Source organism: Micrasema longulum, unplaced genomic scaffold, assembly GCF_059751315.1.
Source record: "Micrasema longulum isolate JH-2025_06_02 unplaced genomic scaffold, ASM5975131v1 h1tg000761l, whole genome shotgun sequence".
Taxonomy (NCBI): Eukaryota; Metazoa; Arthropoda; class Insecta; order Trichoptera; family Brachycentridae; genus Micrasema; species Micrasema longulum.
The window spans coordinates 81,301-105,996 of record NW_028277955.1 but is presented as its reverse complement, the minus strand read 5'-3'; positions in this window follow the sequence as shown (position 1 = coordinate 105,996).

The following is a 24,696-nucleotide window of genomic DNA, read 5'->3' as shown; positions in this document are numbered from 1 at the left end:
AGTTGATGTATTGGCTTTCCGGAAACCGGAAATGTATCATACCATTCTGCCATTGGTTGATTTCGGAGAACTAGTGACGTCGTCCAAAGTAGTTCACATTTATCAAAATAAATAAAATACATTTTGGAGAGACTTTTCGGTACAACTAAATGTTCTTATTTTTACCACGCGTAAGAAAAATATTTTTATATCCAATTTCCCGATGAACTAAATTTCCTTATTGTGAAAACCAAAACAGATATGTCGTTTCATTCGTTAATATAATCCAATTTATGGAATAAGTAAATTATTAGGTACACATTGTATTCAATTTAAGAAAATATTTCGAAAAAAAAAACGCGTTCATATGATTTTCGCGTACCTACCCAAAGATTTCAATTTTGAAGGCCATTTTCAACGAGTTTTTAATAACTCACTATTAGAAAATAGGAATTAAGTTGCGGTAGAATGGGGTTTGAACCATAGACCTCTGATCCAAGAGTCGGCTACGGCACGGGACCACAACTAGATTCAAAATATTGACAGATGTCAGCTTGTATCGTTTTTATGGTAACGAAGTACACAGAAATAAACATGAACTTAGGAAACATGTATATGTTGGCATGTGAATCGTGATTTCCCAATTCTTTTTTTTCAAATTGTTGAGGGCAACGCAATATTTGACATATACCTTATTATATATGTTTGTGTTTATTTGTTATACGTCATTGCGCAATATGCAATAATTTTTGGATACTTGTAGTAGCGTAGTATCAATAAAAATATACCTGCATATAAAGTACATACTGCTTTACTGGCTCTTTGGCCCTTTTTACTTTTTAATACCGGTGTTATAATATTTTTTGTTTTTATTTTCCCCATAATCTCTGTGGGGTACGGGTATGCATGGACACACACGGAATCAGCGATCCGAAAACGGATGCAAAATAAACTCTAGCAGCAAAAGTAAAAACCAAACATACACGCTAAAAATATAATTGACCGCAACGGTTGAACATTTTAGCGTTATGTCTTGCTGAGCGTGTTATTCCTACATTGGATATGCACCAATATGGCCGAACACGAATTACATGCGGCCAGTTAGAATCGAGCCGTGCTGTTATGATGACGCCTCTCGACGATCCGAATACCGCGAACTTTTGACGTTGAACTTAAAAACATAACCTCAACAAATCATATATTTGTTTCAAAACTCGCCGCGTTCGAAATTCGATATATTTTGACGTTTCGTTGTGTTTTGTTTATGGTAACAAACTCATTTAAAAAAAAGAATTGCTAACCATAGAATGCGCTTTGTTAACTTTGAAACAATAATAATTTGAACGTATGTGTAAAGTGCATGTGTTTGTGTAAAGTGCATGTGTATGAATAGTTGTGTTGTGTATGTGAATTTTAAACAGTACGCCTTTGAACCGAGTCGTGTTCCACGTTTGAAATAATTCTTATTTTAAATAGATGTTATTATATTATGCGGACTTTATTTTGTGTGTAGACTTGTATTGTTAAGTAGACTGTATTGTTCTTAACCATACTGGCTATTATCGTTTGTCAAGAGTTATTTTATTGAAAAAACATTTGAAATAGCCTAACAAAGGACATATTGTAGTTTAAAGGTATTAAAAAAAAACAAATATCCTTATGTAATATGTATTATTGTGGTAAAGTAACTCTTAGGTGGCCTCCGTGTCGTAGTGGCTTAGACACTTGACTCATGCACAGTAGGCTCCGGGTTCGATTCCCGGTGAGAACGCAAAAAAAACATTTTTTTCCAGCCTGTAAGTTCTGCACAGTAAATCACCACTAATATTGGGCCTCCAGGTCTGTTGACAGCCTAAGAATAGAATATTATCAACTCGAAATTAAATTAAGCATAAGATTCTTAGTAAAAAAAAATATTATCTAATAGTTCATAGGGCACTGCACACACTAATAACATCTAGATCATCTGCTAAACTACGTCTCACGTACCTTCTTACCAGTTAGAATGTTCAGTGGTTTAAAAAAATAAAAAAAACCTTATAATCTTTAAAATCTTAAAAAAATAAATCTTACAGTCAATTTTTTTTTTCTGTATCGTATTATCATCGATGTGATGATTTTAAAGTTTTTGTAATTTTGAAATAAATCCGCTCGTGACATCACTAGCGTGGGTGAGTTGTCCTAACGTTTGAAAAGTGAACCCCGAACGTACGAAAACACCCTCAAAATGGCTTCTCGAAAACCAGAAATTTATCTAAACACACAGTTAATTGACTATTCTAAACAGCTGTTCACTAAACGAGACCTTTCAAAGTAGTTAATTTTTATTAAAACGTATTTTTATTATTTTTTTCATACATTTTTGTGAAACTTTGCTCAAAAAAATGCTGTAATTTTTACCGCGTCTAAGAAAATATTTTTTATATACAATTTCCATTGAACTTCCTCATTGAGGTACTATGAAAGATATGTAAAAGTGTAAAACACAATGCTTAACAAATATTTTATTACGGAACCGCACACATGTTTACAATTACACCACGAGACAGGCGAAAAAATTACCGCTTTCCTTTATTTATATCAGATGTAGAAAAAAAAAAATAAATCATTACCACCCCTAGCGCCCGTGGTCTTTAGAGCACCGCGTTGCAATTCCAATAGTTGCATATATATGGATCGTTTTTGTTAAATATAAGTAAGATGATCATGCTTACGCTTCAGGTCCCATTCCAGGAACAATGAAATATTTTTAAAATCGATATTTCACGTCCACCCTGTCGAATCGAACCCAGGAAATCAAGCACGGTGGGTGAACGCTCCAGCCACGACTCTATGAGACGGATTTATCTTGATTTTTTTTCCATGATTTAAAAAAATAAACAAATAAAAATGTGACGCACGCGGATATTTATGTAATTTTAAAATACACACATTCACAGCTTGTTATCAGGCGTCACAAAAGAAAGAATAATATTTTATCTGAAAATTGACCGCACAGACAGCGTTGATAACCTCGCATTTATTTGAGATATGTTTAATAAAATCACAAGAGTTTTTAATAAATTATAAATTCATTAAACTTGTATTGTTATTCTTTCGTTACTCTTTTCTTAAAATTGCGAAAATATATTTTTAAAATTGATTTTTTTTTTGTGTCCGGGCGGACGTAGAATACAGTTCCGCTGGTAAAATAGAACCATAATCCTGGACGGGTGCTTTCGATTTGATGGCTTCGTTTCAAGTAAAATCCTGAAAAAGGAAATGAGCGTGAAAAAGTGCGCCTCGTAGTGTAGTGGTTGACGCGTTCGCCTACACTTGATTCTTGGGAGGGTCAACATAAAATATTTGTCTGTAAGGTGGTTTTAGACAACAATATTTCACTATTTCCGTAATGGACATAGGCTATTGTGATAAAAGTATATTCAGTTATTGCTATTATTCGTGTTTGCAATATGGTCACGAGGATGAATGATAATATCCGAAAAAGACCCTCCAAATAATTTGCCAAATCAAAGAGAAAGGGGCAGTGAAAGTACTGCAATTAAATTAAATTAAAATCGCAGTATAAGAAATTGAACATTTAAAAGAAAAACTCTTTGCAAAAAAAATAATGTTTTTTTGTGTGAGTAAAACCGATAGAAAGACCCACGGTATTTAAAACGGTTTCGGGTATATGGAAGAATGTACTTTCACTGGAATATTTCACTCATACATTGTCTTTCCCCCTAATAAATCTGCGTAGAGTTCGTATTCCTTGGGAATATTTTTGCTAACTTTCCTCTATGGGCAGTTGACAGAGAGTCTCCCGGGACTCTTTATCAGCTGCGGATGGTGGGATTTAGAATCCTCTTATTGCAATATTTCACTGTCCCTGAACTCACCTGCGCTGCTATTCTGAACGCTCTCGCTGCCGTAGAAATACTTTTATAACGCGTATTCAGTTCGTAAATATGAGTTATGAAAGCGTTTTCTACGCCGCGAGAGCGTTTAAAACAGCAGACCTGAAGCGTTAGACTGAGGAGATCACTCTTGACCTTCCTGTAAAACATGATTAATATGCACTTCACGTAGTTTACCAGTAAGGTGCCCTATGCATTATCATGATTATGTTTAGATGATGATTATAATAGGGACAATACCAAACTGCTCGAAACAATCACATGTACAGAAACCAAATATAATTGAGTTAGTAATCCTTTATAACTGTCCACAACATGTGAGTTACAAAAATCACGAATAATTAAAACAAATAATCAAATATGATACAAAAAACAATGAAACACTTATGAACAAAATGAAAGCAAAGGGTAGGTACCGTAAACCGGGGTGACTTTGCTCCAAAACCATACTTAAATAATTTTACCTCTAAACAATAAATATTAGGGAAAATATTTTTTATCCAAGCAACTCTGGGGTGGTATTCTAAACGATACAGCGCGCGTAGAGAACGCCTTTTTAGCGTGTTTTACGTCCTAAGTACGCGCTAAGAAAGTGTTCTTTAGGACACAAAATACCAAAGTGGTCACACTCTCAAAGTGGAACAAAAGGTCTGTTGATGTCTGCAATAGTCCGGATTCACCAAAACGAGTTTTCTGTAGTTTTCTTTTCAATATGCACATGCAGAGAAGTTCCTTAACAACGCCACATGCGACTATCCCGCCACATTCTCACACAATAGTAATATCAGAATATCAGTTAGAACGAACATAGATATTGCAGTAATTATAAGCCTTGTACGGATTAAGCAACTCTATTTTTTTTTTAAAGAAAATAAAAAAGGTTGTCTCTACGCGCGTCATACTATTCAGAATGCCAGCTCAGAGGTAGTTGTCATTAGCTCAGTTGTCTATCGAAATGTGTCAATGTGACAAAAAATACTAATCCCGCCCAATTTACAATAACTTGCTGTTCTTAAAAATATATAAAAAATTCTTTGATTATTGAAAAATATTTACGAGTACATGAAAATAACATTTTTATATGTAAAAACTTAAATGTATTTATTTAATATGTAATATATTTTCTTTACTAGCTTTGTATACTTTGTGGAAATCTGTTATTAGTTCTGAGTTTATACACTATATATGTTTGTTTGCTATAAATATGTATGTAGAACTGTTGATTTCCCAAATAAAATAAAATAAAAAAGAATGGAGTTGTGGCCCCGTTGCTAGATAGTGTCTCAGATTCACGAATCAAATGTTTGTGGTTCGAATCCCACTTTACTCCAACTTAATTTCCATTTCAGGATAGTGAGTTATTTACAAATGGTTGAAAATGGCCGCTTAAAATAAATAATAAATGAAAAATATTTCGGTTAATCTCTAAAAATAACGCAAATATTTATTTTTCTTTCAAAAACATTGAAATATATTTTTTTTAATGGCATTATTTATATGGAAAAAGTTGTGACACAGAGTATAAATTACGTCAAAACATTATTTATATGATTTATGCTTAATTTTTTGATTCGGCGCAAAGTACACCATATGGGATATTTTGCTCCAAATTTTGGATTTTTCTTTTTTTGTCAGGTTGTATTTTTTTATGTTTTTACTCATTTAATGTGGAATGCACAAGTTTTTCTTCCATTTAATTACGTATTAAATTTTATTCTTGAAACATTGGGTAGGATTTTTTAGTATATTCGATCATTGTTTAGTATGGCGTTAAGTCAACTCAGGTCACGGTACTTGTATATTTATATACATGATAAATGATATAGTGCGACAATAATTGTTGGAAAACACTCCTCTTAAAAACGCCTCACGGGTCTCCAAAGATATCAACGTTTCTTGCAGTGTCTTTGTGTAATTTGTTATTCAGTCTACGCATGCGTGATTTAAGTTTATGAAATCCCGTAATTGAGGAGAAATAATCAACTCTGAATATATCCGTAGTCGTGAACTAGGGTGTGTATCAATATTATTAATAAAATATGTATCAAAGTGGTAGTTAATAATTTTAAATAACCAGGTTAGGCATACTAATGTACATTTTTTAAATGATACTTAAAACTTGGACGAATGAGCGTCCCTAAGCTACACATTACAAATTCAAAATTCTTTTTGTTCATTCGTCATAAAAGTTACGTGACTACGAAACGTGACCAATGCACCTGAAGTTATATTCAAACTATGTGGAAGTATGTCTGATTGGTTGATACGTGAGCAAGGATGTTAACTCCTAGGAATACGGAGTAAAGATACGATAAAAAATGTGATGTGGTAGGCCGTAGACCCGTTCTCCGACAAATTAAAATGAAATATAATGAAAAATCTATAAAACATTCCATTACAGAACACCAAATAGGTACCAACATTACATTCCAATTAATGTTTAAAAAAAATATAATTAATAAGTACCTACATACTCTTAAATTTTATAAAGCCCAACTCGTATTTCTATATCCGCCTCGTGGTTTCAATGGACAGCTCATTTGCTTATTAAGCAAGAGGTCTCGGGTTTGATTCCAACACGTTAACATGAAATATTTATTTCAGAAGTGTTTTTAAACTAGAATATTAGTTTCACATTCCTTGGACTCGCACATGAAGCTTAAGAAGCTTGAAGCGTAATACTTACCTTACCTTAATGAATTAAAAAATGTAGTATCCATTGCACTATTATTGCGGAAAAGGAGTAATGACGATAAATGTATTCTTCTTCTTCAGCCTTATTCTTTCCACTGCTGGATAAAGGCCTCTTCCAAACGTCTCCATTCCTTCCTATCATCCGCTTTCATCATCCGTGTTTTACCGGCAATAGAGGCAATGTCGTCGACCTATCTTTTTTGTGGCCTTCCAACACTTCTTTTGTTTGCCCATGGTCTCCACTTTATCATTCTGGGGGTCCACCTGCCAATAATTTTGTCTCGCCAAGTTTCCTGCCCACTGCCATTTCAATTTCGCTGCACGATCCATGATATCTACGACTCCGGTTCGGCGCCTTATTTTTTCATTTCTTACTCTGTCTCTTAGACGTACACCGAGCATCTGTCTTTCCATGGATCGTTGCGTGCATTTTAATTTCTAGCTACTTTTTTGTGTTATAGACATGGTTTCTAGTCCGTATCTTGTCACCAGCAATATGCACGATTCATATACTTGTCTTTTCAAGCATATAGGGAGTTTTTTATTTTCAAAAATATATTTAAGATAAATTTCTAATCACCCGAAAACAAATTGTTTATGTGCGTAGTTTTTAAGGGCAAACTGTTTTTAACGTTTTTGTCTATAAAATAACGTTTATTTTATTTTTTACTTTAACGTGAAGAAAAAACTACATTCGTAACATTTGAACCGTTACTGGACAATCTTTTTGTTTAATACGTAGTTTCGTAAATCAATAATAAACGCATTCCTATAAAAACTGCAAATTATTAATTGATTATAGTTTGTGAATGTAGTTAACTTGTACACCATATTACACAAGATTTTGCATTTTAAAAATTAAGTACTGCTACATTTATTTACATCAATTTACGGTATGGCTGGCTCCTGCATAAGTACAAAGATGCTCGATCTGGAGGGCCTGCTTTATAATATTGGATTTAAAAAAAAATCAGGTTCGCATAATATCGTCTGTGCTTCCGTTGCTTAATGAAGCGATATTAAATACAACATAATTATATTTTAATGAAATTATTTTTTTATTATGTAAAACGTATAAATAGCGCGTCCCTTGGAAATAAACATCCTTGTACGTGAGGTACACTGTTTAGGAAACACGACGCTGAGTTCAAAATCAGAATCGAACGTTTTATAATTTATTTGACAAGTTGTCAACTGTCAAAATGCAAAAATTTGAATTAATTACAAAGGTCAAGGACGTTATATATTGTTGAGCACGTACCTTCATGACGTCATTATAATATATTTTATAAATTATAAGATCCATCCGAACACGTGTAGATACATAATACAAACATGCCAACATTTTAATAATATAACGAGTTTTTTATCTATTTAAAAATATAACAAATTTAATACAAACATTTTGTATAAAAAATTAGAAATACTGCCGTAAAGTAATTATTTTTACTTCTTAATTGTATCAAGATTAATTTATATTATGATGTTATCATAAGTTATATTGACGATAGGTAGGTACTGCAGGGTGCATTTTAAAAACATATTTTTTCTGAGATTTCTTTCAATATTCCAAAAAACCATAAGAAAACAATTTTTTTTTTCATTGATTGATTATCGACCCCAATATGCTCCGATATTCTTAACAATACAATAGCAAAATATACATTTATAAATATATCCTATCTTATTAAAAAACAATAGTAAATCTATTGCGATTTCTCTTCCTTACCTTTGAATGTAGATATCTAGTGATCCATAGAGCACCTCACTGTTATTTAATATACAAATTTTACTGTAGATATGAGTACCAATTTTTGTAGATCCACGACGCAAGTTCAGCCTTATGCTTCACGTACCAGTCCAAAGTCGTTACTCTAAAACACACAATTAATGATATAAATATTATGTTTCGATGCCGAGAATCGAACCCGAGATCTCAGGCATCTCAGCACAGGACGCGCACTAATTATTTAATGAAAACAGTAAATACTAATTTAATTTCACATAAGTACAGGTCTGCATTCCGTGAATGTTTCGATGTTTTTATAACATAACAATAAGCCTGATAATTACGAATATAGAAAGTAGACAAAAGTACCTTACTCGAAGAACGACAAATTAAAACTTCTAAAAAACTTTTAAAAAATAATTCAATTTCAAGACATGGATATTAATTTGTTATAATTTCTTATTAAATGTTAGACATACCTTGCTCATAAATATGGTTGTTTTTACAATAATGTCACATGTCACAACATATCGCAACTGTATTTATATCAATACGACAAATAGTTATATTTGAATATATTTTATATAAATAGCAACAATAAACAGGACACATAATTTCTAGAACAATCTCAATAGATTCAATTGACGTTTGTATGGTATACATTGTTTAGTGAAAGACAAACCAGCAGTGTTGAATGTCCGTTTTTGTTCATGTGCACAGAAGCGTACATGCATGACGATACGCACCTAGGAAGGCCACTAAAAACGCACGTGTAAACTTGTTACTTTTCACCATAGACAAATTTCCAAACTAGACGCGTAATTTTGTCGCCTGGAATATGACGATTTTGACAAGTAGTGAATATTGATCTGTGCCTAAGTTTTAGGTTTTAAAAGTGATTTGTGTATATTACATAGGATTGTATGTATGTACATTTCTGTGGTTGTTGCACCAATGGATATGCTGTGTGATTCTGAAGATTTTACTGCCGTAGCAACATGAAGATGAACACAATGCAAGACGTTCAGAATGGAGTCGTCTTAATAAAATGTAAGTTTAATTTCTATATTTTTATTTATTTTTTTATAAACGATAATTTCATTTTTACACTTTTAACATTTCAATTATTATTTTTTACTAAAACTAAAATCCCACCGAACCACTTTCTGTAGCTTGTTGATGATGTATAAACTGTTCATAATAATGAACAGTTAATGGTATAAATATGGTCTTCAGCCATAATTCTAATGGTGAGTTAAGCCATAGTTTAACTGCAAGAATCGGGAGATTCCTTGTTTTTTTTCTCTCGTTTGAAACCTACGGATCGTGCATTTCAGGAGAGAATCGAAATAAGAAGCCCTACCTTCCTGAAACGTTTTTGTTGTAAAGTAAAAGTACCTGGGCTGGTATTCCAAACGCTGTCGTGGCCGTATTATCGCGTGTATTTACCTACAAAATACACGAGAAAAACTGTTTTCTCGTGCAACGAGAGTCGTTCAGAATAGCACCCCTGGGTCCCGATTGCAATAGGAAGTTAACATTTATCTTCAATTTTATCTACAAAGTAAAATTAAGTTTTCTGTACAAAAAGCAAAATATGAAGACATTTTTAAAAATGTTTAATTATAGATTACCGATAAACAAACGTTAAATGTTCATGCAAACATACTCATTTTTATACACTAATATGGATTTTTCTTTATAGACAGTCGAAGATATTAACTTTCCATTGTAATCGGGGCCCAGGGTACGTATTCTGATGGGAAGTTAAAAAATTTCTTCAACTTTATCTACAAAGTAAAATTAAGTTTTCTTTATAAAAAAAATAATGTGTTTACATTTATTTTTCTAAACATGTTCAAATACCGGTTATCGACAAAGATGCTTTGAATTTTCATACCAATATACACACTTTCGTACCTAAATATCAATATTATTTTATTAAGTCTCAGTATATACCGATGAATATAGCCGTTCATAATCGAGGCCCTTGAAAGCTTTCAGAGTTGTTGATATATGTTGTTATTATATGTAATTTATTATCAATTTTTAAATATCATTTATCAAAAACTTGCTTGTTAGAACATATTTTAAATGAGTTTTTTGCCAAAGTTTAATTATATTATTTATATTAATTTTATATATATTTTACGGTTATAAAAAATAAATGACTACCTTAATTTCATTTGATTAAACAGGATTCACATAAAAAAAATATATCGTCCATTTATTTATATAAAAATAAAAAAAAACTACTATTTATACCTATACCTATATTGAAAATATTAAATCTCGTGTGCTACATTTATAAGTATGTAAAAAGTATACCTTAGATTTTTTGACAGAAAATAAATTATAAGGGTACCTAACGCTTACTGTTAGTATGTACTCGTAAATAAATGTAAATAGAGTGGCAAATATTTTCTCGTATATTGAAGAATCTTTTCAAGAAGGAAATATATACGTTCTTTGTTTTATGCTCCCGTAAATTTCTTTAGAATATTTTGTTTAAAACGGTATCCGTAAAAATCTTTCTAGGTATTTTTTGTGCTAAAAAATCCAAGTGTTCCGGTGTTGTGTAGTCAATTCACATGAAAAAACAAAGGATTAAATATCTGAAAAATGAAACATTCATAGGCAATTGCTTTAATCAACCATATTTAATGTCAAAAGGGATTATATTTTTTGTCCAATTGCTAAAAACATGAAAAATTCATTTGCCAACACTCACAGTGCGCAAAATGGACCACCCTTAGCGGATCTCCGAGAGCAACTGAGAGCATCTGGCGTTTTGTGACAGTGATACAGGCTGACCTGCATCACGCGTAAAATCGTCTCTCTCGCTCGCGATTATATTAAAAGCTTCGAGAGTGAGACGTAGAGTATTTGAGACAATCGATATTTGGTACTCTTTTGCTCCATCGCCGCGGCAATGCGACACATCGGTTAACTATTTATTGCAAAAGTGATTGATAACTTATTGGCCGGTTAATTTTTTGATCGAGTAAGATAATAAATATTGATCATTTTTCAAATAACACCGCTTTTTTCACCCTGATTTATAAAAGTTATAATACATAAGCTAAATAAACCAAAATAATATTATAATTTAATGTAAGACGAATGGTTTTTTTCAAGTCGTTATTATTTCTGGATAATGGAGTATATCTGGGGGTATTTGGTTGGAAAAGGAAGGTACTCCTTAAACCGGTAATTGGGAATGAGCGTTATCCATGAAAAGGCGTGGAGATACAAACTTTAATTTCAAGGTTCAACTACGCGTCTAAGTGCATTCTTACGTGTTTTTGGTTTGAGCAAGTCCTCATAAGTAATTTAAAACCATGCCACGAAAAAAATCGATTCCCTGAGTACCATTTAATAGAGTTGATGAAAATAGTTCTTAGTCCTTGTATTATGAAGAAATGTTAAGCAATTTATCGGTATTTGCTAGTACTGAAAATAAAACGGTTTTCCGTGTTCTATAATAAAAACCTTCCTAAGAAAAAGAAACAGAATCCTGGAGTATTTTTGACTCGATGTACTCTGCCTTTATAAGCAATTTTTAGACAATAATAAAAAAATCAGTTAAATATGAAGTAATATTCTACAAGAAATTCGAACCGTTTGATTTATAGCAATGAGTTTAAAAAATATTCAGTACGAAAAACGGTATAACGATTTTTTAGTTTTTTAAGCAAAACACAATATCTAGAGATCCATAAGCAAAAACTCAGTGCATTTTATGACGCGCACAGGTTTTATGTTTTAAAAACAATTTACAAACCTACTGTGTTTTTACTTATGATTATTTTACAGTTTTTTAAATTTGCCTAAAGATACTCAAATGTGGCTTTTGAAAATATTTGTCTTTTTATTTATAACGGCACTGACTCTCAGGTAAGAATCCTGAAATGGTGGTTGGCGCGTTTGCTTACCATGATTAAGGTCCCGGGTTCGATTGCTGACAGGGTAACGTAAAATATATATTTTTTTTAAATATCAAAAACATTTTTAATTTTGTGGTATGACATTTTACATTGATTTATTTCAAAGGTGGTTCTACACTGCAATATTGAGTTTTGTTTTAAAAATAAATATATATAAATCTAATTTGATATTATTAAATTCATAAAAATACCACAGTGGAAATAGATTTTTATGATGGAATTAAATACAAGTAAACACAGTTTTTACTGCCATTCGTGTCATGGCAATATGATTATGAGGAAAAATTACATTATCCGACATAAGTCCTCCATATAATTAGCCAAACTCACAGTGAAAGGGACAACGAAAGCGGTATAGTTAAATTGTATTATAATCGTGGTTTACGAAATTGTTTTTTTTAAAAGAGTAATTCGTTTCATTTTAGCATGAGGGAAACCGATAGTAAGACCCACGGACTTTAACATTGTGTCCGGGTAGGAATGTGGAGATAATGCTTTCACTGCAATATACCACTTGTATTTAGACAGGTACCTAAAATATAATACCGATCACCTACATTAAATGTAACAGAAACAATGAACTCTGCAATGAGGAAGTTCAGCCTTACGGGAAATTGGATACAAAAAAGTATTCTTACGCGCAATAAAAAATTAAGCATTAAATTGTAAAGCGACGTTTCTTAAAAATATATGAAAAAAATAATAAAAATGATTTCAATAAAAACAAACTGCTTTGTTTGTCAATAATTCTTCCGAATCAACCAATGATAAAAGAGTTGTAATAGATTTCCGGTGTACGGTAAGTAAACTGATCAGTCAGCAGAACTCATCAAGAAGGTATCATCGGAATTTAAAAAATACAAAACATTAAAAAATCATAGATAGCGCTGATAATACAATACGTGAAAATTTGAAATTATTTACTTTGACTTAGTTTTAACATATAAAAAAATATTTAAATAACCAATGAACTTCCTCGTAGGGAACCGTTGAAACGTCATTTTGAAGGGTTTTTAGGAACAATCTTCATTTCAAATAATTGCACCTTACAACTAAGCCCGTAGGTAATCTGATTTATAATTTACATACGGTTTATAATTTTCTTAAATATTTTATTAGCACTCAATATAAATTATTGAAATTAGCGATCGATAAAATATCGTGTTATGAAAAAACGATGCTCAATCGGATTACGATATAGTGCCCTATGCAATTTGGGTGCAAATAGGGAAATAATGATGATTCGTCATTTATTTTATTGGTATCATGAAAATTTATGATATTTTTTAAATCCACAACTTATGTGCCCATATGCGCTTTACGTCTATATAATTTATATTAGGTGTATTTACGTATTAATACATTATAGTTTTAAATAGAATCAAACTACATACGAGTGTATAAATCATTCGTTGAACCCATATTTTCATAGAAAGAATTTACGTAATATTACTAATGGTTTGCGCATTTTTCTAAAGAGAGCCTTAATTTTTTTTGTTGATATTATTAATGTATCCAGCCTTTATAATAACGCTAGATACAGATCAATCATGTTTTGGAACATACCGCCATTCTGCAATATCGTTTTGCGTCGTGAGATATAAATACGCCGAGGAAATAGCTCTGGACGAATACATTAATTGGAAAATTCCAGAATCGGAGAACGCAACGTTCTTGGCATTACTATTGGCGAGAAATGGAGATGAGGAGTCATAAAGTCTGCTATTTGCGTAGGAGTTGGAGAAGGTTTTCCTCGCGTTCGTGGATACCAGAGTCGGATTCCAGATAAGATCAAGGTCAGCGTATTTCATCTTCCACGCCTGTTTCGTATTCTTCATTTTTTCTTCTTTTACTTCTACAATTGCTACCCTGGCTGATATCAGCTATTATGTCGCGGCACTCAAATAAGTCAATTATTAATTAAAAATTCATTCTGAAGCACTAACTATGTGGTTATTTAATGAACAAATAAAATTAAAATGCCTTATTTTAACCACTTAATCTTTTTTTGTTACCGACTGGTTTCGAAGCAACACAAGCCTCCTTATCAAGGTTTAATTTAGCAATGAATATTATCAGGGGTAGGCTACAGGGGACTTTGACTTGGGCCGGCAAGCCCTTGTTTTTTGAGAGAAATCAATATTCTCAGATCAAATCAGTACACAAATGCAATTTCAGTGGATGGTTTAAATGTATTATGAAACATAAAATTTTGTTTCCTTTTGAAATTTCTCGAGCAATATATTTATTATGGATGCGCAATAAAAGAGACCTATCCGTTTTTTGTCTATATAGTGTAACAATTGCCTGCAATCGCCTAACAATGCTTTAAAACTCCGATGTTTGATAGTACACTATATTGCTTCCATATGTTCTTAGATGTTCAACGCAACATTTTTGCGATTCTTTGAACCCGTCTTGTTTCACACGTGCACAGTTTTCGTCCCTTTACCGTAATTGGGCACTGTTTTTTGTCATAATTTAGTAAAACATTTTTAATCAACATGAAATTTCTGCTCCAATCTTGGAATACTTCACTCTTGAAATTTGAGGTACGTAAGTTCATTTACAACTAATATTAAATATATGATTTGTTGAATTAAAGCATTTTCTAGCATAAAAAACCAAGTCATATCTATATTTTGTCGTTTGATGAGCATTTTAAGTATTTTTAATTAATATGTATTAGTGTTTTGGATAGTTAGAAAAAAATGATACAAATCCCCCCTCCCCTTCCACCACCGACAATATCGTGAACCACCCCACCAACGAAAAATTGGCCGCCCACCCCTAAATATTATCCAATTTCATGGCTGTCTATTAAATACTGAATCAAATTCAAAACCAGTCGGTAATTTAATAAATATAAGGTGGTTAGAAACAAAAAGTTTTTATTTTTAAAGTTTTAACATTTAATTTTACATTCAAGTTAATTTTAAGCGTCTTATGTTCTACTACTCCAATCACCGGAAAATTCCGTCATTTTTTTTATGATTAATTTAATAATTCCGGTTTATCTTCCAATTTCTTCTTAAGCTAAAAAAATGTAAAATATATATAGCAAAATAATTGAAACCTACTCTTACATTATTTTTCAAAAAAATACTATCGAAAACTAATAAGAATCGTTATCTTGGGTTTATTTGGAATTAGATTCATTCAGTAAATTATTATCTCCATCATCGTCTTTGCATAATATCATCGTCATAATTATACCATATTTATATTTGAAACTAACACTATTTATAATTTCAAAGTTTTTTTTTAAAGCTTACCTGTATTTGCTTTAATACAAAAAAAAATATCTACTATATACATACGTATATTTAATATTCTTTCAATTCACAAATGTAAAAATAATAATTATCTGCCTGGCAATTTAGTGGCTAAAGATAAAAATTCTTATCAAAGAAATTCAGTGGATATAAATCCACCTCGTTTTGAAGTAGTTGGCGCGTTCGCCTACCATTCTTGTGGTCCTGGGTTCGATTCTTGGCAGGTTCAGAATGGCAGGGTTTGGTAGGTTAGATGTGAAATATTGATTTCAATAATTGTTTCAACTGCAATATTTTATTGTTCCTGGACAGGCACCCGAAGTGTAAGACTGATCACCTTACCTTTTTGTTACACATTTTCGAGATACACCGCGAAAAAGGAAATGACGTTATTGATGTGGCGATGTAGACATTTTTTTTAATATGGAGAAATGTTTTTACATTGTATTGGAATGAAAAAAACACAGTAAAATAATGGGTGCCTTATAATTTGAATTAGTACGGGCCTGGTCTCAGGGTCTTAGACATTGTTACATTTGAATTACTTAGTTCAGTATTATGTGTCTATAGCTTTGACCGCTTGTTAACATGGAAGAATTCTACGGCTCAAACTGAAGTTAGCAGTTAAACGCCGATACTTAAAAAGCTGTAGAATTTTACATTCTCAGCTTAATATTACATTATGGCGTTCGCACGTTTTTGCTGTTACAAAAACTTCTCATTTGCGTCTCTGTTTTACGCACAGAATTTGGAATATTTATGTAATGGAATAAACTTGATAAATTTTCACGGCCTTTCGAATACAAATAACGTTTTCTGAATTGTTATGCCATGTGTCAATAATCTAGAAAACTTTTCGACCTTGTTTCGATTCGCATTGCAGCGTTCATCATTTATAATACCTAATTGGCACTGCCGCTCTCATTTATTCAAGTAATTAGTGGTAATTTATAACATATAACACACACCCTCACATAATATATAAATATACTCACCCTCACTAACATGTACAATAATAACACTGATACACTAAAACAAGAACTTGTAATCATGTTATGATAAAAATCATCCTTATAATGTAATTATTGAGATACATTTTTTACATATATTTCTACCGACATATTAAAACCACTGTACAAATTCTATAATGTGTTTTTTTTATAAGAAAAATAAATAAAATATTAAAAATAAATAACATTGTTTATGACGAATCAATTCAAAATTTCTGCGTTTTTCAACAAACTTTTTTGAGCTATTCAATTAGTTTTTTTTTTTAAATACGTAAATTATTTTTTATATTTCTTTTACTTATCTACAAATATTTTATTCATTTTCCAACAATTCCGTATTGAAAAAAAAATGTTTCTCAGTGGAGGAAGTTGCACCTGATCGTTACTACTGACAGAAGTTCAAAATTGAAGTTTTTTAGTAAAGCACCCAGAAATGTTCCTGTTTATCACTAGAATTAATGGTATAATTGTTCAAAATATTAATGTGGCCTTAAAAGCAAAAACGTCAAAGCGTATTTTTAAGAAATAATAGTGCCACAATGATCTATATGGCATTTTTATCTCTGAAGACATTTAACACTAGGGTAAAAGATACACAAGTGAGTGAACTAAAAAAAATATTGAAATTAGCAAGAAGCTTCGTATTGAAAGTATATTAAAATCACGACACATCAATCGATTGTGCACTATTTCGTGGGCTTTTTTTAAACCAACAATATTTTGAGTTTGTCCAAATTTTTGTAGACAAGGACTGGATTCAACTCTCCGAGGAGCTGTTTATATTAACATATTACAACAGAGATGAAGAACATTGAAGAGAAGGTAATATAGAAGTCTAGGCATCTACAGGGCTTATTACCTGTCAATGGCTGGTTTGAGTAGCCACTTTACACACTGTTTAACAATCACCATTCTGCCCATACTTGAACATCTATATTCCTTCAATTCTTTCATCTGTTGATGTTTGGGAAGTTAAAGAGCTGAAACCTTTATTTATGCGGGAGCATACCATAACTTAAGCTTTATCTGTTGATAGTTTTTTTTAATGCATTTGATAAAAAAGGGACTTTAAAAAAATAGCCGTTTTACTACGGACCTTACTTATAAACCCAGTACAAAGTTACGCCTAGGCATAGTGTAAGAATAAGGATGGTAATAAACCCGTACGCTCTAATTTCGCTCCCATTTCTTTAATAATGTGGAAGTTCAGTGTTTTATTTATTTTTTAATAGATTATTAAAGTAAGCCAGAATTAAAAAAAAACATGAATTGTCTTTTCAGTGCTATGGTTTTTTTATTTTTTAAATGTGATATGCGATTTCTCAAATTCACTTCCCCCTCTTCTCGATGAGCTCTGCTGATTGGTCAGTTTACTTACCGTCAGATGATTATCTATTACAACTGGTATATTTTTTAATTTGTATTTATGCTTCAATTTTTATTATTATCAGTATGTTTTCAAATTTACATTAATGTTTTATTTTCTAATTAATTTATATTTATAATTACATTTTTATTATTATTGCCTGCATGTTTTCTAATTTACATTTACACAGATCTCGCTTCCTCTACATTCATACATCTTCTCATGCACGCGCGTCGATTATTCCGACTTTTGACATGTCCATCTTCAAGTATTTGTTGGATTTGGTCACGCCATGTCTCTCTCGGTCTTCCTCTATTTCTGCATCCATCAACATTCGTATTGGAAATATTCTTAGCCGTTCTTTCGCTGTCCATTCGTTCTGCATATCCAAACCAGCGCAGAGCTCCTTTCTTGATTTTGCCGATAATGCTTGTCTCAGCCTTACAAAAGGTACGGATCTCAACATTTGTGCATCTATCGTACATAGTTTTACCATACATTCGCCTGAGAGATCGCATTTGGACAGCATTTAGCCTACTTTCATCCCCGTTTTTCCAAGTCCATACTTCGCTCCCATACATCAGGGTCGGAACCAGGACTCCGTTGTGAACTGATAATTTTGCCTCTTGCGACTAACATTTATTTGCCAAGGTTGATTTAAGTGCGCCGTTCACTCTGTTTCCGGCACTCACTCTCCTTTCAATAGAATACATTTTTACGTCCAATTTCCCGTAGGGGTGAACTTCCTCGTTGTTGTACTGCCGATCTTCGATTTGACTAATAAGTTGTAATAAGACCACTGCGCTGGGTCAAACGGTCCGCGTTTCGCCGGATCCGAATGAAAATAGACGATTTCATGTTTACTATTTACAGATCAAAAATAGACCCGTCCAACGGTCTTTTCGGACAAGGACGCGCGTCCTTGAACCGCCATGTGTATTTTATGAACGAAAACCGCACTTGGATTTATTTATTAATCATTGTTCTCTAGATTTCACGGTCATAATTTTATGTCCGTCTCTAAACCTTGTTTTTAAATAATTTGCATGTATTAAACTGCTGTAATTGATCGTGTAAATAACTTATTAACATAAAAATTACCTTTGAATATTCATTAAAATACAGGAAATGAAAAGGAAAAGCTAAATTAGCGGTAGGGAGCAGCATTGCCAACCTCCGTTAAGCTAAAATCGATAGATTTTGAAAAATAAATATGTAGATTCGTTATCAGCTAGAACTGTTTAAAAAAATTCATTTAACTGTTACTTTTAACGAGCCATGCTGCAAAAAACTGTTATTTAAGAAACCGTTTTATATTTTTTAATTTTTATAGGGGGAGGTGCTACGATTTTACCACACTCTAAAAACTGTTTTTACTGAATTTTAGAAACCAATTTCCTTTTTTTCGGAATTTCTATAGATTTCGGTAGATCGGTAGATTGCTCTCAAAATCTGTAGATCTACCGAAAAATCGGTAGAGTTGACGACGCTGGCGCTGGTAGGAAATGTCACTGAGATTTTTAGTTTATCAATTGAATTAACATTTTATTTCATCACCATGATTATTTCCCTATCTGCACCGAGCGGTGCATGTGGCTCTGCATTGGCACTCAAAGAGGAAGTTCAGTGGCACAGGAAATTGGATATAAAAAATATTTTCTTACGCGTGATAAAAATTAGAACATTTTATCCTAATGGGAAGTCTCTCGGATATATATAAAAAAAATTAAAAGTTATATTTTTTTAAATTGGACTACTTTAAATGACGTCACAAGTTCTTCTAAATCAACAAATGATGATAGAATTCCGGTCAAGACAACTCACCGAAGAGAGTTAGTGATGTCACGCGCGGATTAATCAAACAAATTCAAAACATTAATAAATCGAAGCGACGATAATACGACGTTTAACACAGAGTTTAAAAAAGCGTTTATTTATTACTTTTTTATACATTTCGGTATCAAAAAAGACCTTATTTACTTCTTTTTTTTGTTGAGAAATTTAATATTTAAAAAAAAAATATATGTACAATATATTGTGTTACTAAAATATTTAAAGAGAAAATCACTACAAAAAAACTGCTTTTGTAGGTAGGCGTAAATTAAGTGAATGTTCTAAAAAATGCTTCCGTAGTAAAATTTCGATAACAATAAAATAAATAAATTTGGCTTATTTGGATGCTCTATTAACAAATAAAAAAAATACTGAACTTTCTCATTGTAGCGTGTCCAGATCGTTTTTGATCCATGGAAGGTAAAGTGATCAGTCTTACGCTTTTCCAGTCCAAAAATATTGCAACGTAGAACCACCTTCAAAACCAATAATTCACTTCCACTCTACCGGGAATCGAACTTAGGACCTCAAGAATAGTAGGCAAAGGCGCCAAACACTAAACAGCGAGGTGGACTTATCTCCACTCCATCTCCGTTTTCATTTTCACACTCAGAACTGTAGTCTTTATTCGCCCGGAGACTAAATAAAAAACCTTAATTTACTCTGGTAAAAAAATATTCTGCGGTACAACGAAAAGTGCTGCTTGACCACATGAAGTACTGGAATCCTTTTTGTATATTTTTTGTGATTTCTGAATATTATCTAAGAATTTTGAAGAGCACGGATGTCCTTGAAAGATTGGTTTATTATCCAAGATTTCTCGTCATATTTTATCTATATTATTTTATAAACATTTTATAAATGGTTCCTTAGACTAGTCCTTGATACAAAATAATAACGTCTTATCTTGACCACCCTTTTTGACCCTTTTTTGTTTTTTGTTTAGTAACCTGATTATTCTAAGATCTTTGGGAAATTTATATTTCAAATATTCCCCGCATTTCTACGGCTACAAATTCCATAGGCTCCATATGCTTTTTTTTTATTTGTTTGTCCGTCTTGTGGTTTAATCGTCTCGGAGTCGATTCCCCGACGATGTCATCGGTCAATGTAATATTACACTAGAATATAGTCTCTGGGCCGTGATAACAAACGCTATCTTCGTCCGTACATATCGAGACAGAATTAAGGCATCAAGTTCTCGGCCTCCTGGACGTCCGCTGCTGATTGCTCGTCGGCAGTTCGGTGTATTTTATTTTATTTTTATTCGACACTTTATATACATATACAATAAATATTTATATAAGGGCGAGCATATTGCCTTAAGGCAATTTCTTCCTACCTACCCAAACCGTTCAGTTTGATAAAATTATAAATACATGGGCATATTGAGTATTACAATTTTATACAAAAATTAAAAACAAAGATTAACAAAATAAAAATATGTTTAAAAAATACAATTAACACTATAATATATAATACATAATGTATAATATATATATATATATATATAATCAGTAAAAACAAAATACAAATATTTACTAACACTTACATAAATTTTCAGTAAGAAATATTTGTATTAATGGTAACATTTTAATTTTCTTGATTCGATAAAAATAATATGCTGCTGCAGTTGTTAGTGTGTGGTTCAATAATTATTGTGTTATAAATAATTTCGCATGAATCCTTATACAAAAATCTTCTTATTCACTAACTTCATTCATTAATGTATGGAAAGATGTATGAGTGTGGAAGAAGCTAGGAATGTTTGCCTGTCTATTCTCTCTGCTTACCCCCACGGGGAAATAGCGTGATGGTAGTAATCAGAGGCGGTTCCATAGTATGTGCATAAGTGCAGTGCACTGCCAAGTTAAAATATGTAGAATTAAATTAGTAATTTTATTGATAGAAAAAGTATTTTATTGGTACAAAGAAACAGGGAGTCGTTGCAATATTATACTCGTAAACATCATAATATTCAAAACTAGCGCCAAAAGATCTAGCGAAATCGACTCTAGCGGACGATTTTCTCATCTTGTCTACGCATTCGCAATCGTCCCTGTGCATGTTCTGTTTTGCACAATTCTTTACCCTAAATTTATGAAATATGTGATTTCTCCTAAGATCGTAATTTGAGCGAGATATACAACGCTTTATACCGGTGAATCGTGCGTAAGGGAGAGAGATAATATACATACTTCGGACATTGCCAACGCATGCGCAGATTTGAAGTTTGAAGTTCGTTTGCAATGTCACTTTGAACATGCGTAATGACGTGATATTAGTACAAATTTAGTTGATTTAGTATATTATAACGTGCGTTTAATGTTAGGGGAATTTAACGTCCCTGGTTCCGATGCGCGGGCTGTCATCTGTCATACTATTGCCCGTTTATCACGTCAGACCTGTCTTATTGTTATAATATTATTGAACTTAAAATATAATTGACAAAATGTAAAGAAATGCACTGCCCATGTTTTCGGTCAGGAGCCGTCAGTGATAGTAATAGTAGAAAACTTTAGACCTTGGTACGACATTCTTGCACACTTTATTTCTGTTAATTTGATTTAATATATTTATTTTTTTAAAATACAAAGACTAATTATAAAATTATAGTCTTTATGTCTTTCCGCATAAGATAAGGAAATGTTGGACAGCTAAAAATAAAAGTCAATGTATTTCTTTTTGATATTTTTTTGATAATTTGAATATTTTTAGTCCCCGAGTGTCGTAATCAAAACGTGATCGTAATAAAAAGTAGACTTCTGTAATGTTGCGCAATCGAGACTCCATAAAATGGCCGATCGTGTCTAGTGAATCATGACAGTTTTACACATTGTTACGTGGTTATGCCCGTTTAATTTATTAATGAAATCACCGGGAAACACGCTTCCTGTGTTAAACAGACAACGAATTGTCTACTGCAGGAACACCGACTCTACATAATAAAACAAGAAACATATTATATTTGAAATAACTTATTTATTTACAAACGCCTACAGGGCTTTTACTATTGTATACCCACTTTTGTTTTATTTCTTATTATTGTATTTTGTGCACTTTTCGCGTTTGTGTTTGGTTGAAAGTAGAGTGAATGCGGGCAACAAAATAAACGCGCACCAAGCGCACTAATTATTTTTTTTTATTTGGGAAACCAACAGTTCTACAAACATAATTATAGTAAACAAACAGACATAGTGTATAGACTCAGAATTAATAACAGATTTCCACAAAGTATACAAAGTTAGTAAAGAAAATATATTGCATATTAAATAAATACATATAAGTTTATACATGTAAAAATGTTATTTTCATGTACTCTTTTTTTTTTTTTTTAAGAACCGTAAGTTATTGAAAATTGGGCGGGATTAGAATTAGAGGATGCTTGAAGAGATGATAAGGAGAGGAAGGGAGATGTACATATTTATTATTCTAAGTTACATATTTAATTTTTGTGTAAATTTTAAATCTGACAGAGTGATGTTTGTGTAATCTATGTCTTTAAATTTTGTATTGTACACTGAAAAAGTCCCATTAAGAAAAGCATTTTTAACATACGATGTTTTACTTATTGGTACATGAAACAGGTGGTACCGTCTACAAATCCTGGCTGGCACATGTATTCTTATTAAACTAAGTAGTTCTGTACAGTCAACTATTTCTGTCATAATTTTGTGAAGCAGTGTATTGCAGAGAAGTGATTCCATGGAAGGTGGAGGCAGTGAGAGTTGATACATAATTGTTAATAAAAATGTATCAATCGAAGCAGTTGTCCCATCAATTATGTATGGAAGTGAAACATGGAACTGGCAGAGGAAGGATAAAAAGCCGAGTGTACGCGGTCGAAATCCAATCTCTTCGACGAGTGTGTGGGAAATCAATGTATGACATGGTTACAAAAGATGAAATCAAGCGAGAGTAGAGATCTGGTATAGTTAATAAGATTAAGACAGGGTCTCTGAGATGGTTTGGTCATGTAGAACAAATGGGTGACGAAAGAATGGTAAAACAAGTATATATGGTGAAAATGAACTGCAACGTGAGACGAGGACGATCAAGGAAGACGTGGCATAATCAGATAAATCAAAATCTGAGGTCTGGTCATGTCAAAAGCAGGCAGAACCGAAGGGAATTTATGACAAGATATATGAATGTGGAAGAAGCTAGAAATGTATGCCAAGATATGGGGGTTTATTCTCTCTGCCTACCCCTAATCGGAAATGGCGTGATGGTAGCAGTAGCAATAGTATTAGTAACATAAGTTTTGCCCGTTTTTTCCAAATTAATATTGAGCACTAATAGTTAAACAAAATAGTAAAGGTTATTCGTCTTTAGAAAGAATGTTTTCTTCTGTAAAGTTTTTGTGTTTGCTTTTACGTTACATATATAAATTTGTAAACATTTTCGACTCGTTCTTCTGTTCACGTACAATCGAGGTAATAAAGCTGCCTACGCGATATTTGCGCAGCGTACGGTGAAGACGCTATGAATTATTGACTAATTTGTTGTAAAATAATAAAGGAGAATACATTATTGACTAATTCGTTTGTAAGACCATAAGTTCTGCCCGTTTTTTTCGAATTCGATGACTAATTTTTTGTGTCCTCTTGTTCTCTTCATTTGGAAAAAACGGGCTCAACTTTGTTAAAACTGACACAAAAAAATATCCAAAGCCAAATAAAATTGGGACTTGCATATTTTTATGTTTTTTTTCTGAATAAAGGCTACTCTCAGGTACAAATCCTAAAAAATGAAATCGAGTGGAGATAAGTCCTCATTGTAGTGGTTGGCGTGTTCGCCTATCATGCTTGAGGTCCCGGGTTTGATTCCTAGGAAGGTCGATATAAAATATTGATTGAAAAGGTTGTTCTACATTGTAATAGTTCATGTGTGCGTAACCGTTTATGTATATAAATGATTCATTTGGTGTGCATGCAATGCCACATGCACCATCTGGTGCAAAC